At 36.6% G+C, this 15,417-nt stretch overlaps 1 long non-coding RNA gene across 5 annotated transcripts; it reads right to left on the bottom strand.

Annotated features, from left to right (window-relative positions):
* Positions 1-246: 246 nt before the first annotated feature.
* On the bottom strand, positions 247-15,111 carry LOC100026746 (uncharacterized). Of its 5 annotated transcripts, none has more exons than XR_008915301.1 (6): positions 14,678-15,111; positions 14,494-14,590; positions 12,552-12,623; positions 4,769-6,832; positions 4,030-4,117; positions 247-3,207 (listed from the first exon to the last, which is right to left on the bottom strand). It is a non-coding gene; the product is annotated as an uncharacterized LOC100026746 (long non-coding RNA). The 5 variants fall into 5 exon arrangements; XR_001626379.2 differs by having other exon boundaries at positions 4,777-6,832; XR_001626380.2 differs by having other exon boundaries at positions 4,769-4,894.
* Between the last annotated feature and the right edge of the window lie 306 nt (positions 15,112-15,417).

The raw sequence follows: 15,417 nt of genomic DNA, 5'->3' as shown, positions 1-15,417 counted from the left end.
TCTGCCTTGGAACTGATACTCCATATTGATTCTAAGGCATAATATAAAGGTTATTTAAAAAAATAACCAAACACCCATTATTTTCTTTATCAAGTACTCTTAACCTGGAATCTCTGAATTTAATTTTTTAAAAAACACTATATTTCATTATAATGTTTCCTATGAAATTCTATATACTTTATTTTAGGACTTTTAAGAACATTATTCTGAAAAAGGATTCATAATCTTCACTGGACTGACAAGCAATTCATGATAAAGGAAAGGTTCAGAACTTTTATTCTGCACAGAAAGTTGGAAGTTCAGGAAGCAAAGTTACACAATTCCCTTATTAAAATACATTCAAGCTTATCTTCAATGCAGCTTATATCAGTTATTTTTAAATGTATCATACCCTTCAAGATACAGAAAGTATTTTTTTACATCATCTCCCCAGAACCTAGAATATGCCACCATATAGCAATTTTATATGATCAGAAAGTGACATAGGAACTTAGTCATATTTCCCTCTCAAAACAACCATGTCTGTAGCTGGTGGGAAAAATATCTAATAGTTTGATTCTGCAATGTTGAATAAATTACAATTTCATTTAATGCCAATGGCTCAATATGAATTTAGAAGGCAAAGAAAGTCCCAGGAATCTATGCTGACTCCAATGTTATTTAGCACAAGTACAAAGCAAGAGAAGTATGACTAAATAGCAGTTCATTTGAAGAATATCTGAGACTTTAGTGGATATCAAGCTTAAAAGGAATTATAAAGTGTAAAAGAACAGTAAAAAGGTTAATTCAATCTTAAGCTATATTAGAAGAGACAGAATAGGGGGCAGCTGGGTGGCTCAGTGGATTGAGAGCCAGGCCTAGAGATGGGACATCCTAGGTTCAAATCTAGCCTTATCCACTTCCTAGCTGTGTGACCCTGGGCAAGTCACTTGACCCCCATTGCCTAGCCCTTACCACTCTTCTGCCTTGGAACCAATACACAGTATTGATTCCAAGATGGAAGGTAAGGGTTTAAAAAAAAAAAAAGAGACAGAATACCTAGTATAATGGAGATGATAGTATAGGTCTACTATGACTAATAAAAACACAATTAGAATCCTGTCATCAAATGTAGAAAGAACATTGTTATGTTGAAGACTGTGGAAAAGAGGGTGAACAGAAAGATAAAGGGCTTCTATGTCACATGAGGATGAGTTCAGGGAATTTCACTTGGGGAAAAATAGTAATATCAGGGACATATCAGATGACTAAATATTCGAAAGTTTGTCAAAGCAAAGAGGGAGGCATTTCTATTTAGATACTATAATTAAGAGAAGTGGATATAAAATGCCAAAAAGAAAAAGAAAATAAAAGATTAGCTTAGACCATACAAGAGAAGTCAACTTTTCATGAGTCACTGTTCCCTCATTCTCATTAGAGGTCTTATAACAAAGGCTGCTTGACACTTGTTCTATTTTGCACTAATAACTTTTTTTTCCAGATAAAGGCAGAAATAGATGATCTCTAGAGTCTTCTAACTCTGAAATTCTTTGATTCTGTGAAATTTCCTGGACCTCCCACTCCATTATTATATCTGAACAATTTATTTCCAATGTGAAGTCTCTCACAGACTTTGAACTACATTCATTGGTTTCATTTTCAAATTAAGGAATCAGTGTAGAAGGGAGTTTCTCTCCAGTATGGATTCTTTGATGTTGTAGTAGATTTCAATTACTGATAGAGGTTTTCCTACATTCATCACATTTATAAAGTTTCTCTCCAATATGGATTCTTTGATGTTGAATTAGGAACAATTTAGTGCTGAGATCATTTCCACATTCTTGACATATAAAAGGCTTCTCTCCAGTATGGATTCTCTGATGTTCAACTACGTAGCTATTACTAATGAAAGCTTTTCTACATTCATTACATTTATAGGGCTTATCTCCAGTATGAATTTTCTTATGTTGAAGTAAGTAGCTATTGCTGCTAAAGGACTTTCCACATTCATAACATTTATTGAGCTCCTTGTAAATTATGGATTTTTTTATGTTGCTATTACTCTTGAAAGCTTTCTCACATTCATTACATTTATAGGGGTTTTCTCTAGTATGGATTATTAGATGTCTTGATAGGTCTTGATTACTGATGAAGGCTTTCCCACATTCATTACATTTTTTTGGCTTCTCATCAGTATGAATCCTTTGATGTTGAATTAGGTAGTTACTATTGATGAAAGTTTTCCCACATGTTACATATATAGACTTTCTCTCCAGTATGTATAATTTGATGTCATGATAGATTTCAATTACTAATGAAGGTTTTCCCACATTCATTACATTCATAAGAATTCTCCCCGCTATGAATTCTGTTATGTTCATAGAGTTACTCCTTTTGGCTGAAGGCTTTCCCACATTCCTTACATTTAAAGGGCTTCTCTCCTATGTGAATTCTTTGATGTTCAATTGGTTAGTTGTTACTGATGAAGGCTTTCCCACAGTTGGAACATTTACAGAGTTTCTCTTCTGAATGAATTTTTTTTTAATGTTTTTCTAAGTAAGGTTTTTTACTGAAGACTTTCTCACAAACATTACATTTACAAGGTTTTTTTCCAGAATGATTTTACCTATTTCAAGATGTCGCCTATACTTGAAAGTTTTGCCACATTCATTACATACATAGGGTTTTCCACCACTGTGAATCTTCTTATATTTACAAAGGGTTCCCTTTTGGCTAAAGGCTTTGCCAATTCATTGCATAAATAGGATTTCTCTCCACCTTGAATTCTCTGATGTTTATAGATTTCCCCTTTCTGCTAAAGGCTTTCTTATATCCTTTACATTCAAATGACTTCTCTCCACTATGAATTCTTTGTTGTTGAGATAGGCTTTGAATTTTGTTGAAGGTTTGTCCAAACTCATTACATGTAAACAGATTCTCTCCAGTATTATCTGATTGACAAACAGCTATTTTGTTTACTGTTATTGATTTTTCCACCTATTTCATGTTTGGTATGTTTTCCTTGAGCATCTGTTCCATGTTGAGAAATATGGTTTGAATGATTAATGAAGGGCTTCTTGCATTTATAATATTTGCTAAGTTTCTCACCTACTGAGATTCTATCATAGTCAATTACATTCAAATATTGTTTTGCATTTGCTTCAAAAACTCTCCATTGGGCATCCTGACGGTACTTTTATCCAACTGTATTACATTCATGAAGAAAATCTGGGGAGAGAAAAAAGTGTCAATATTCAATGCCTTCTGTGAAAAAAGGAAACTACCTCACTTCAAGTTCTAGATTCAATCTTCTTTGTCAAGAATGATCCTTCTAGATCAGGTAAAACAAAATTTTATAACAACTAATGCTCAAAGTAAGTGGTAACCTAATGATTTAGAACTTCACAAATGCATGGATTATCCATTATGGGTAGACAAGTAGTTCTGGAAAATATAATGCTAAACCTTTAGTCAATAAGTAACAAAAACTTGTTTACCTACTACAGATAGATGGCTTGTGAACACTTAAAAGAGTACATTGTAGTGGTGATTTAGTAGGAGCAGACTCTATAAACAAAGCTCATTTCCTTTATTATTAAGACTTATGAATATATATGAGGAATGTAAATAGCAAATATCTAACTACTGGTGATGCATTTGACAAAATTTTTCAAGATATCTTTCTTTTAAGTTAAGATTAGAAATCTATAAAGAAACTTAAAACAGAGAAACTGAAGATGCAAAGGGAATAAAAAGTAATAAACCTAGAAAAGAAAATGGTACAGGTAGAAGAATTAATATAAGAAAAAACAATCCAAACATTCCTTCCTCTAAGACTAGAGGAATTAAATGTAAAGTCAGGAGGTTCAGTAGAGTGAGTTTTCAGGGAAAAGGTAAGGAAGTAGCTCCAGAGGGACCCCAGTCAGAAACGTCCTCTATGATTTGTGGGTCTTTAAGAAGAATGCCATTCTAACATTTCAGGGCAATGCACCCTTACTGACCAACTAGGCTGCTGCTTACAATCTCTCTGTTTGGTTTCTATTTACTCACCAAGTTAAAGGCTTCCAGCTGGCAACCCTGGTGCTTCTCTTTTATCCAACTGGGAGATTTCAAGCATATGGCTTGAAATCTGGAAGCCCTGCTCATGAGGAAATAGGAAATTGTTGATATTTGAAAGACACCTCAGAATTCAATCTTAGACAGTCGATCAGTTGAAAAGTATTTATTAGATGCCTACTATGTGGCAGGTACTGTACTAAGTCCGGGGGCTTAAAAAAAAGAGGCAAAAAAAATGACTCTCAAGGAGCTTACTTTCTCTTTAAGGAACACTACAAAGGACCTCTAAAGGATATTCTGTACTGAGTTTGTGTAACCATCAAGTAGCAGGGGTGAAAACAGGATTTTAATTAGGCTTAAAGAAAATTACTCCATTTAAACACATTCCTTACTAAGAAGATGAAAACTTTTCATGTCTTCCAGCAGTTTCACTGGGACTTTAGTGGAAAAATATACAGTAGAAAAACTAGTCTTAGGAGAATCACAATAATGCTTCTGAATACCAAAGCAAAGCAAAGTCTTTTATCTGGAAAAAGAGAGCAGAAACATTGTGCTTCTTTATATCAAAAGATTTAGGAATCTTTCCACATTCCATGTGATCCTAAGAATGTCCTTATATGCAGAGTTAAAACTCAGTGAAGCACTTCATTAAATATTCTATAACCTGTAAGAAGTTCAGCATGCCAAGAAATCCTAGGGGCCAGATGACTCATGAGAAAGAAGCTGTACTTACTTACTTACCAAGGGGGACAAAATTCTCCAGCATCACATCCCTGAACAGGTCCTTCTGCACTGGCTCCAAGAGCCCCCATTCATCCTAGGTGAAATCCACAACCACATCTTGGAATGTCAGTAACTTCTGCAATATCAAAATACATTTCTTTTCACATAAGAGTCTGTCCTTTACACGGAACAAAAATGGTTGAAAAAGCATTTATTAAGCATTTGTCCCTGGAAGGGTGTTTTGGTCTAGAGAATTAAGGGAACAGTGATTGGAACCACAGAAGAGTGAACTGACATATCCTTTCCAAGAACAATGACAGAGTAGGTTTAAATATGGTTCAAGAACTGGAAAGCAGGAGGAAGAGAGAGGTGGGCCCACATACGGAAATAAGGCTGCTAGTGAAAAGATAGCCAGAGTGAAAGTGTAACTTTTGTTGAGCTGAGGTTTAGAGGAAGATTGAAGTAACCACTGACACATCTGAGTCCCGAGATTCATTATAAGCAGTAACATGAAAGGGCTGAATCCTTAGGGCACGGTTTCTGCTTTGGGCAGCAAGACTGCTCACAGGAATATACTTCACAGGAAGTAAGACATGGCACAACAATGGAATAATTTTCAAGGGTTTGGAGGACTCCATTTACAGAGTTTCTTGAGGATCTGCTTACATTTTCCTCCCTTTATAATACTTATTATAATTTTACCTTATTAAGATTTTACAAATCATATCCCAGAGATCCAAGTTAAACATGTACTTACTTCATTCTTCAGCCACCGTCCCACTCCCCCACCCCGATTCATTATATCAATCACTCCTTATCACTGGTCACCCCATTTGGGGCAATTATTCAGAAGAGGGCCACAAATGGAATATTAAAATAAAAATCCTCTCCATGAATAATGTCTAACTAAGATGATACTACTCTTTCCCAAGTTGTTTCTTTCATTTCAATACTATTTCAGGCTATCTTGGGCTTTCTACTTCTCTCTCCCTCTTTCTCTCAGGGACCTCATCATCTCACATGGGTAAATCACTCTTGAATCTTGAGATCCAGCTCAAATCTCTCATTAGTTACACTCTTGCTACACCAACTGCTTATTGGTCATTTCAAACTGGAGGTCCCATAGGCATCTCCAACTCCACATGTTCAAAACAAAATTTATTCCCTCCAGATTCACTCTTTTCCCAAACTTTCCTATTTCTGCCAGGGCCACCACCATTCTTTAAGTCACTCTGGTTTGCAACTTGTCATCCTGAACTTTCTCAACACACATCCAAAATATTGCCAAATCTTGTCATTCTATCACCTCTCTTACATCAGTTTCTACTCACCAGCCACTACCCTAACTTGGACTCTATCTTTTCTAGCCAGCTCTATTCTAACAGCCTCTTAAATGACCTCCCAGCCTCATCTCTTCCAACTCCACTTCATCTTCCACATCAGAAATAGATCTCTGTAGGTGTACATTGACTTGGAAAACCAGAAATGTCTATCTGCTTGCAACAGTGGGCTGAGTTTGACATATCTGCCCCACACAATTACCAAAGTGGTTTTGCTAAAGCACATATCTGTCACACCCCAACTCAGATTCCAATGACACCCTAACTCTGGAATCAAACTTAAGCTTCTGTTTGACATTTAGAGTCTATCATAACTTGTCCCAACCTACACTTGGGCTTTTATGTTATCCCTTTATAACTTCTCATTCATCAGATGAAACATGTACTCCTGCCTTACATAATCTAACTCCGGAGGGAAGCATTAGCAGCTGGAGGGATTGAGGATGTCATCATCATCACTAACAATTAGAGTGCTGTAAGAGTTGCAAAGAGTATCACAAGTATTCTCTCATTTTATCCCAACAATAAGTCTCAGAGGTGGGTGCTATTTATTATCTTCATTTAAGGATAAGGAATCTGAGGCAGAAAAAGGTTAAGTGACTTGCCTAGGGTCATAGTCATTAGGCATCTGGGGCCTGATTTGAGCTCTGGTCTTCCTGACTCCATGTCCAGTGCCCTATCATATGACGTAGCTGTGCCTTATGAGCAGGAATCCACACAAATAGATGATAGACCTGTGCAAAAAAGCCAAGATGGGAATGTCCGAACAAGTTATAGCATATGATTGTCATGGAATACTACTGTACTGTAAGAAATGGTGAGCTGATTAATTTATTTTTCTGAAAACTTCACAAAGTGATGTAACTAATTTAATGAGGATAAAGAGATTCACAAAATTTTGACATAACATGCAAGATTACAGTATAGTTTTCTCTTCTTTCTTCTTAAAGATTTGCAATGGGAAAAATGTCACAAACTTTACTGTAACAAAAATTAATTGCAGTAGATGGTTACTGTGTTTTACTCAAGATTTCTAAAATTAGAAAAAAATGTTCAAACTTTGAAAATAAGTGCAATATGTATATTTTACTCAATATTTCCAGAGTGGGAAAAATATACCCACAAACTTTAGTGTAACAAGAATTAAATGTAATAGATACCAAGTATATTTTACTTAAGCTTTAGAATGAGAAAAGAATACCAACAAACTTTATCATAATGAAAACTGAAACAAGTAATAATGGTATGTTTTATTCAATTTGTAGCCTAAAACCTTTAGTCAGACCATCCAGTAACTGTGTTCCTGTTCCTTGTGACAACTCACAAATTTTGATATCTCTTCTATCTTCTGCTCCAAGGAGATTGAATTCTGATTTTGAATGCACATACGAACTCCCCTGGAGTGTAAAAATGGAGACTTGAACCCAGGACTCCAATCCCCAGAAGTCCTTGCTCACTTCCCAAAATGCTTTGTAATCTCACTGAAATTCTCACCTGGGTGGAGAGCAAATTTATTATTTAAAGAGTCTCCGCCTACAGCTGGGACTCTTCCTGTTTCCGCTTGCAAGCAGAGGGGTCTTTCATGATGTTGGCGAGGTTGAATGGGCCTCTGGGCCCACCTAAACACGTGCCTTTCTTGTATTTTTTAAACTCTTAATCTTAAATAAACCTCTAAAAATATACTTCTAGAGAGAAACTAATTTTTACCTGCTACAGCTTAAACCCAAAAATTTTAATTATAAAAGTTGTGAGTCCATATGTGCATTCAAAATCTTACAGACCTACTGGAGTGGGTCATTGATGTTGGGGAGCCCTCCATACACATTCAGGTTCTTGATGACATCCTTGAGGTCCTGGGCCATGCACTTCAGCTAAGCATCAATGGTCCCACTCTTCTCCTTCACAGCCTCCTCCATAGGGCCAGCAGATCCTCTAGCTCCTTCTGGTGGGACAGGATGAAGCCTAGTTCTTGGTTCAACCTTTTCTGGTCCATTGTAAAGAAGTAATCCTCTCACTGTTTTGAATTAATGTCTGGTCCCATACATTCACCTGGATAGCTTGGTGAAGGAAGTATTTCTCCTGGTCTTCCAATACCAAACTCTATTTATTGATCAAACTTCCCAGCTGAGTACACAGTTATGGGCTGGGGTAATCTGATCCATTGTGGGCCTTGCAGTTGTGATCACTAAAGACAAAGTAGCATTGGTGAAAGGAATGACACTAATACCTGGCAGTGCTGTCAGGGGCTTCAGATTCAAAGCAAAGCCCAAGGTAGAAACTGAAGTCTTAGTAGTGGTAGGAAATAGCTGCACTACTGATCTAGAAAGCTTTAATCCTAATCCTAGCACTCCAAGACTTCAACTGAAGTGGGGGGGCCCCAACCAAAAGGCTTGGGGCAGAAGATAGTGGAAGGATAGAGTGTGCTATGGAAGCAAACAATGTAGGCTCAGAAGTGGTAGTAGGAACAGAAATTGCTAGTGTCAAGAGAGTTTAGAGCCAAAAGCCAATGTAGGTCCTTGATTGATGCTCCAGGCCAATAATCCAGTAGATACACAGCAGTAGAGGTGAATAAAAACCCAAATCCTAAATCACAATGTCAGAGGCTCCTGCTCCCAGCCCAGAAGTGGTCTAGTCGATTAAAACACACACACACACACACACACACACACACACACACACACACACATACATGAAATTATGAATGAAATGAGCAGACTCCAGAGAATATTATATACAGCAACAGAAATATTCTTTGAAGAATAACTGTGAATGTTCACCTCCAGAGAGAGTTGATAAGCAGAAACATGAATGACACGGCTTTATATACACATACATATACACAAAACACACACATCTATGTTTTTATTAAACAATATCTTCTCTAGTATGGAGAGGGAAGGTGGGGAGACAGAAAATTTAATGTAACAAACAAAATTTTAAAATCCTAGATTATATGTATATACATATATGTGAAATGCAGGGTTGGTTTAATATTTTAAAACTGTGAACATAAGCTACTATAACAAAAGAATAAAATCACAATATTAATAGTCAGAGCTCTTGACAATATATAATAGGCAGTTATTTTTATTTAAATCATAGGAATAAAGACTTTTTCTTCATAAGGTAAAAAGAATTTATTTAAAATCAATTAGTATTTTATGTTAGATGCTCTTGCTCACCTACTCATTATTTAGGATTTCATTGATAATTCTCCATTTAAGTCTTTGATTTTTGTTTGTGCGACCTGAACTGATTACTGTTTTTATTGTGTTCAGATCTATAAAGAATGTACTTGTTATTTCTGGCTTTTTATGTTTATTTTTGCAAAATTTTTGTGCCCTAATACTTGAGCCAATTTTCAGGTGCTGTATATGTGAATTTAATAAAAATTGTACCCCTTCTTTCCTTTCTAAAAGGAAAGTTTTGAAAAACATTTCAGTCTCACCCCAACCTATTGATTGAATTGGGAACAAAAAAGAGAGGCCTCTGGCTCCATCATGTCCCAAGAGATGTTTATCTCTGGTCCCACATGACTCCTGGAGTTGGGAAGACTGGCCTCTAACCTTGACTTGAGGACAAGTATGTCCAACCAGAGAGATCCAAGAGAAGTGATGTCATCAGAGTTATAATTTAGGGATCAAGGAAGCAATGGGGCTCTTAGCTAGTGTAAGAAGACTTGAGGTGATTTTGTGTTTCTCTCTCCAACCTACATTCACAATCTAATAAATAATGATAAATCTAAAATATGCATATTCTTTAGCAGGCTCATTTAGAAGATGCCTTAAATCTTTTAAGTTTCTCTGGCAGTTTGTTCAATTCTGTATTTTCCTTTTTGTTTATTTTTCTGTAGGAATTGTCCAGAACTGAGAGAGGGATATTAAAGTTTCCTCTCTGTCTTCTTATGTTTAATTTTTCTTTTATGAACTTGGATGCTAAGGCATTCAGATAATATATTTTTTTAAATAGTTCTGGAACCCTATACATAGCAATTTTAAAAGTAGGAGGAAACTAGATAAATCCACAAAAAAATTTGTGTTCCTATATACTCAAAATCAAACAAGCTTCTAGTAAGCACTTATCAAGCATCGTGCACAGAAATACCAAAAATGAAACAATCAAACAAAAAAATTAAGCAGATTATGGGGGACTTGTAATTTTAAAATTATTAAAGAAGTTTTAATCAAAAGTAACTAGTATTGAGCAAAAAAACAAAAACAAACAAATAAATAAACATGGCATTAAACTAAACACATATAAAAGATGAGTTACTAAAATATCTGTTGAAAATAAAAAAGTGGAAAAAGGATTCTTTATTTAAAGTGTAACTCCAAACCTCATAATATATATCATTAAGTAAAGGATGATTTGTAGACAGAAAAAGTTATAAAAATACAGTGATAGAATGTTTTCCTAAAATATACAAAGATATAATTATTAAACAAGTAGTAGTAGTATCTATACTAGGCTGCTTAAAAATGAAAAATCTCTACAGTGAAAAATAAAATGGAAATTAAAAATAAACTGGGGAAATATGACAAATATACAGGTAAAAGTAGAATATCTAAGAATTCTTTGAATTGAGTTTTATCTTTTTTTCATATGTCATTTTTGGATACTCTTTTGCTCTACTCTCTTACAGTAGTTAAGAAACAAATGACCAGCACAGTTAATGTCGAGCAATCTCTGTCAACTTCTACATCCATGATCAACTTCATCTCTGAAGCTGATTTTTTTTTTTAAACTTAAAAAACTCTCACCTTCTGTCTTAGAGTCAATACTGTGTATTGGCACAGTAATTGGTAAGGGCTAGGCAATGGGGGTCAAGTGACTTGCCCAGGGTCACATAGCTGGGAAGTGTCTGAGGTCCTATTTGAACCCAGGACCTCCCATCTCTAGGCCTGGCTCTCAATCCACTGAGCCCCACCCAGCTGCCCCCTCTCCGATCTTTTCTGAGACCAAAGTTTGTTTTTACAACTACTTAGAATTTAGCTGCCCTTCAGCATTCTTTTCATATGTTGTTGTGATCAATCTGTATGTTTTTCTCTTGGTATTATTTCATTCTATAGGAATTCATATAGATCTTTCCATGATTCTCTAAATTCTTATTTGTCAATCCTAATATACAGTAACACTCCATTATAATAATAAAGCAGAATTTGTTCCATTGGTGCCTAACTGATAGGTATCAACTTTGTTTCCAGGTCTTTGCTATCACTAAAAGAACTATTATTCTTATTTTTTGCATATATTGGACTTTTTTTCTCTTTGACTTCCACTGGTATATGCTCAGCAGAAAAGAGAATGAACACTTCAGTCATTTTTTCCCCACACACAATTCCAGGTTCTCTATCCATTGAATCACCTAGTAAAGCTTTCAGCTATTTGTAAATACAGTTCGTTACGTCTCCTCTGCCAATTTGTAAACTTTTTCTTTATGTCTTGCCTAAAGGCCGAATCTAGCTTTTCTAAATCCTTATCAAATAATAGTAAGTAAAAAATAAGGGGTAGCTAGGTGGCTCAGTGAATCAAAAGCCAGGCCTAGAGATGGGAAGTCCTGGGTTCAAATCTGGCCTCAGACACTTCCTAGCTTTGTGACCCTGGGCAAGTCACTTAACCCCCATTGTCTCACCTTTACTGTTTACTAATCAATACACACTATTGATTCTAATATGAAAGGTAAGGGTTTTTTTTTAAAAATAATAATAATAATAATAATAAAGAGAAGAAACATCCTTGTTTTACTCCTGTTTATATTAGGAAAGCTTTGAATGTTTCTGCATTATGCATGATACTAGCTCTTGGGCTTGCACATATACTTTTTTTTTTTTAAACCATTACTTTCTGTCTTGGAAGCAATATTGAATATTGGTTCCAAGGCCGAAGAGTGGTAAGGGCTAGGTGATTGGGATTAAGTGAATTGTCCTGGGTCACATAGCTGGGAAATGCCAGAAGTTACATTTGAATCCAGGATCTCCTATTTCTAGGCCTAATCTTCTATCCATGGAATACTAGCTGCTCCCCTAACATACACTTAAAAATTTTTTTTTTAATTTTTAAAGGTATTTTTCCATAGTCACAGGATTCATATTCTCCCCCTCCCCTCTTCCCGAACTGACAAGCAATTCCACTGAATTATACATGTATTATCACTCAATACCTATTTTCATATTATTCATTTTTGTAAAAGAATAATCTTTTAAAACCCAAACCCCAAATATACCCATATAAACAAGTGATAAATCCTATCCAGCATATACTTTTTAAAATTAATTTTATCTTTTGCTTTTGCATCACCTAAATTTTCCTCATATCACTGTATCTTTCTGTCCCAGAGAGCCATCCCTTATAACAAAGAATTCTTCAAAAAAGAAAAAGAGGAAGAGGAAAAAAAATCAGCATAATCAATCAGTGCATCATAAAATCTGACAATATAGTCAATATATTTCATACCTGGGGATTCTTATCCCATCCAGTTCTGTAAAGAAGTAGGGAGAGGTATATTCTCAAATCTCTTCAGGGAAACTAAAATTTAAAAGTATAAAAATATTGAAAACAAAAACCAGTTCTTAACAGATAAATGGACAACAGATGTCAATGGAATTCTCAAAAGAGGAAAAACAGTGTAAATTATCACCTTAGCAAAAATATTCAAGCTCACTAACACAAAGAGAAATACCACTTACTAATGATCAAAATTGTAAAAATAGCTTCAAATGATGACTAATGGAGTCAGAGATATGGAAAAACAAGTACAAAGACTATAAGATGAATTTTAAATGAGTAGAATCTTTTTAAAAGATCTGGTAGTAGTATACTGCAAGACTTGCAAAAACAATCATATTCTTATTCCAATAATCCTATTATTGGGAATATATCCAGATATTACAGGGTAGGAAAAACTGTCTTCAATTATTTGTTTTTGGGGCATGGGGTGGGGAAGAAGACACAGGAAATGTACAACAATTAGAGAATGGCAGAATAACTGGTAACAATGTTATAAAATATAGTTAAAATGGATTAGGAATAGAAGGAAACTCAAAAAGACTTCTCTGAAACATATAAAGCAAAGAATGCAAAGTCAGAAAAATTGAGTTGACCATGGACACAATTAATGAATGCCAAAGTTTCTGCATACATCTTTAAGACTGAATGGGGGAAATATAAAAGTTTATATGAAAAAAAAAATTATTTGTTTTAACACTTTTACACAAAGAGATTCTTGTATTCCGAAGCAAATAATTAAATCTGCATTTATGTGTTTTTGTTAGTTACAGTTATGTTCACGAAGAATTAAAAATATTAAACATTTTGATTGTACACTTATGTTTATAAGGGATTAAAAATAAAATCATATAAACTTGAACCATTTTGAGGTCTGCAATTATGCTCATCAGAAATTATTTTAAAATTAGATTGTAATATAAACTTGATGAAAATGATACATTTGGTTAATGTTTACACTTTTGTTCATAAATTATTTAAAAATAAATTTTAAATAAAATAAAAATACATTCATAAATTGTTTAAAGAGAAATTATATAAATGAAAGTGAAATGATTGCTGCTTACTAAATGTTGCTAGAGAAAAGCTACTGTACTTCTTTTCAAATAATATAGCAAATTCAAGACCAATTATTTCTACAAGCACATAGATACACACATATTTATGTAACAAAAAGATAGCACTAACTTCTGGGCCAGCATCTGTTTCTGTACAATTGAGGCAGAGAAATTCAATGAGGAGCTCAATGAGTAATTTTATATTAAATCACATATCCTTTAACAGTACAGAAATATCCTTTAATATTTATGTATCCTTTAACAGTAACTTCGGTACAAAGGTAGACAGCCTTGAAGAAGGATAATAATAGCTAACATTGCTATAGTGCCTATTAATGTTCCAGGCACTGTGTTAGGCACCTTACAATTAGTTTCTCAGCTGATCCTCACAACAGCCTTGGGGGTAGTTGCTGTTTTAGAAATCTATTTTATATATACAGATATATTCTAGATCTACTTTAGATTCCATAGACAAGATTTATAAATCTTTAGGTTTTTCTATTTATACATCTATTTTATAGATAAGGAGACTGAGGCAAACAGAGGTAAGTGACTCTCCCAGGGTCACACTGTGTAAGAGATCAGATTTGAGTTGGGTCTTCCTGACTTGAGGTCCCACGTTCTGTGCACTGTGCCTTGTGGTATGGCGAAAAATACTGGAAAACAGGGATCAGGAGTAGTAGTAGTAAAAATAATAGCCACAGCAGTAACACGATAAAGAGCAGAAAATAGCCTTTTAGGGGCCAGAGGGGAGTGTATGCCCCGCCCCCTCCGAAGGAGGCGGGGCCAGGAGGGAGAAAGGGGGTAGAGAGAAGGGACATGACGTCACTCACGTAGGAGGTCCCGGGGGCCAGTACCCGCAGCAGCTCACGCCCTCCGGGTCCTTGGCTCTCCTCGCTGAGGCGAGGCCGGAGTCCCGACCAGCCAGACCTGGGGGAAGAGAAGTGGGTTATGGCGCTGCCCGCGGGGCAGGATCCCAGCACGACACTCCCTCCATCCCTCCCGGCCCGGGCCCACCTTGTCCCCGAGGCGAAGGAGGGTCCCTCTGGACACACTAACTCTGCACCAGCTGCAACTCCAGCTCCAGACCCGCCCCGGGCCCGGCTCCTGCCATCTAGGGGTCATCGAGGCGGGCCTGGAAGGGGCTGTGGAGGCCATCGGGCGGCTCTTCTCATCGTACAGAGGAGGCAGCTGATGCCCGGAGAAGCTGATGGCTGACGCGGGGTTACACAGCATGGGGGCAGGGGTCAACCCGACGCCTCCGCCCCTCAGGCAGCTCTGGCCCCTCCCCAGTGCGTGACGACGCTTCTTAGTCCTCCGGGACCTGGGGCCTCGGGTGGCTCGCAGAGCAGTGGGGCTGTAGTCAGATCCTAACGCTGGAAGGCCCGCCCCCACACTCTTGCGCCGGCGCACTGCGCATGGCCTCCCAGCCTGTGCAGTGAGGACTAGCAAGACTGGAACTTGGACCTGCGCACACTCAACTCTACAGTGGGATGGGGGCGGGGTGCCAGAGAACTCTTGATAGATTCTGGGAAATGAAGTCCTAGTCATACCCTTACACAGGCGCAGTATCATGACATCCAGCTAGCCTACAAGCTCTTCTGATAACATTGTAGCACTTTGAGAGCAGTTTTTTGGGAGGGAGCAGGAATGGGGCTGGTTGTCTTTGTATGCCCAGGCACTTAGCACAATATTGTAGTACTACTTAAATGTTTATACATTTGACCGGCGCGGGGAGTCTAGAGGTAGCTTGTGTG

This window comes from Monodelphis domestica, chromosome 1 (genome assembly GCF_027887165.1).
Source record: "Monodelphis domestica isolate mMonDom1 chromosome 1, mMonDom1.pri, whole genome shotgun sequence".
In the NCBI taxonomy this organism is placed as follows: domain Eukaryota; kingdom Metazoa; phylum Chordata; class Mammalia; order Didelphimorphia; family Didelphidae; genus Monodelphis; species Monodelphis domestica.
Note: the sequence above shows the minus strand (reverse complement) of the source record. Positions and strands in the feature narration are given on the sequence as shown.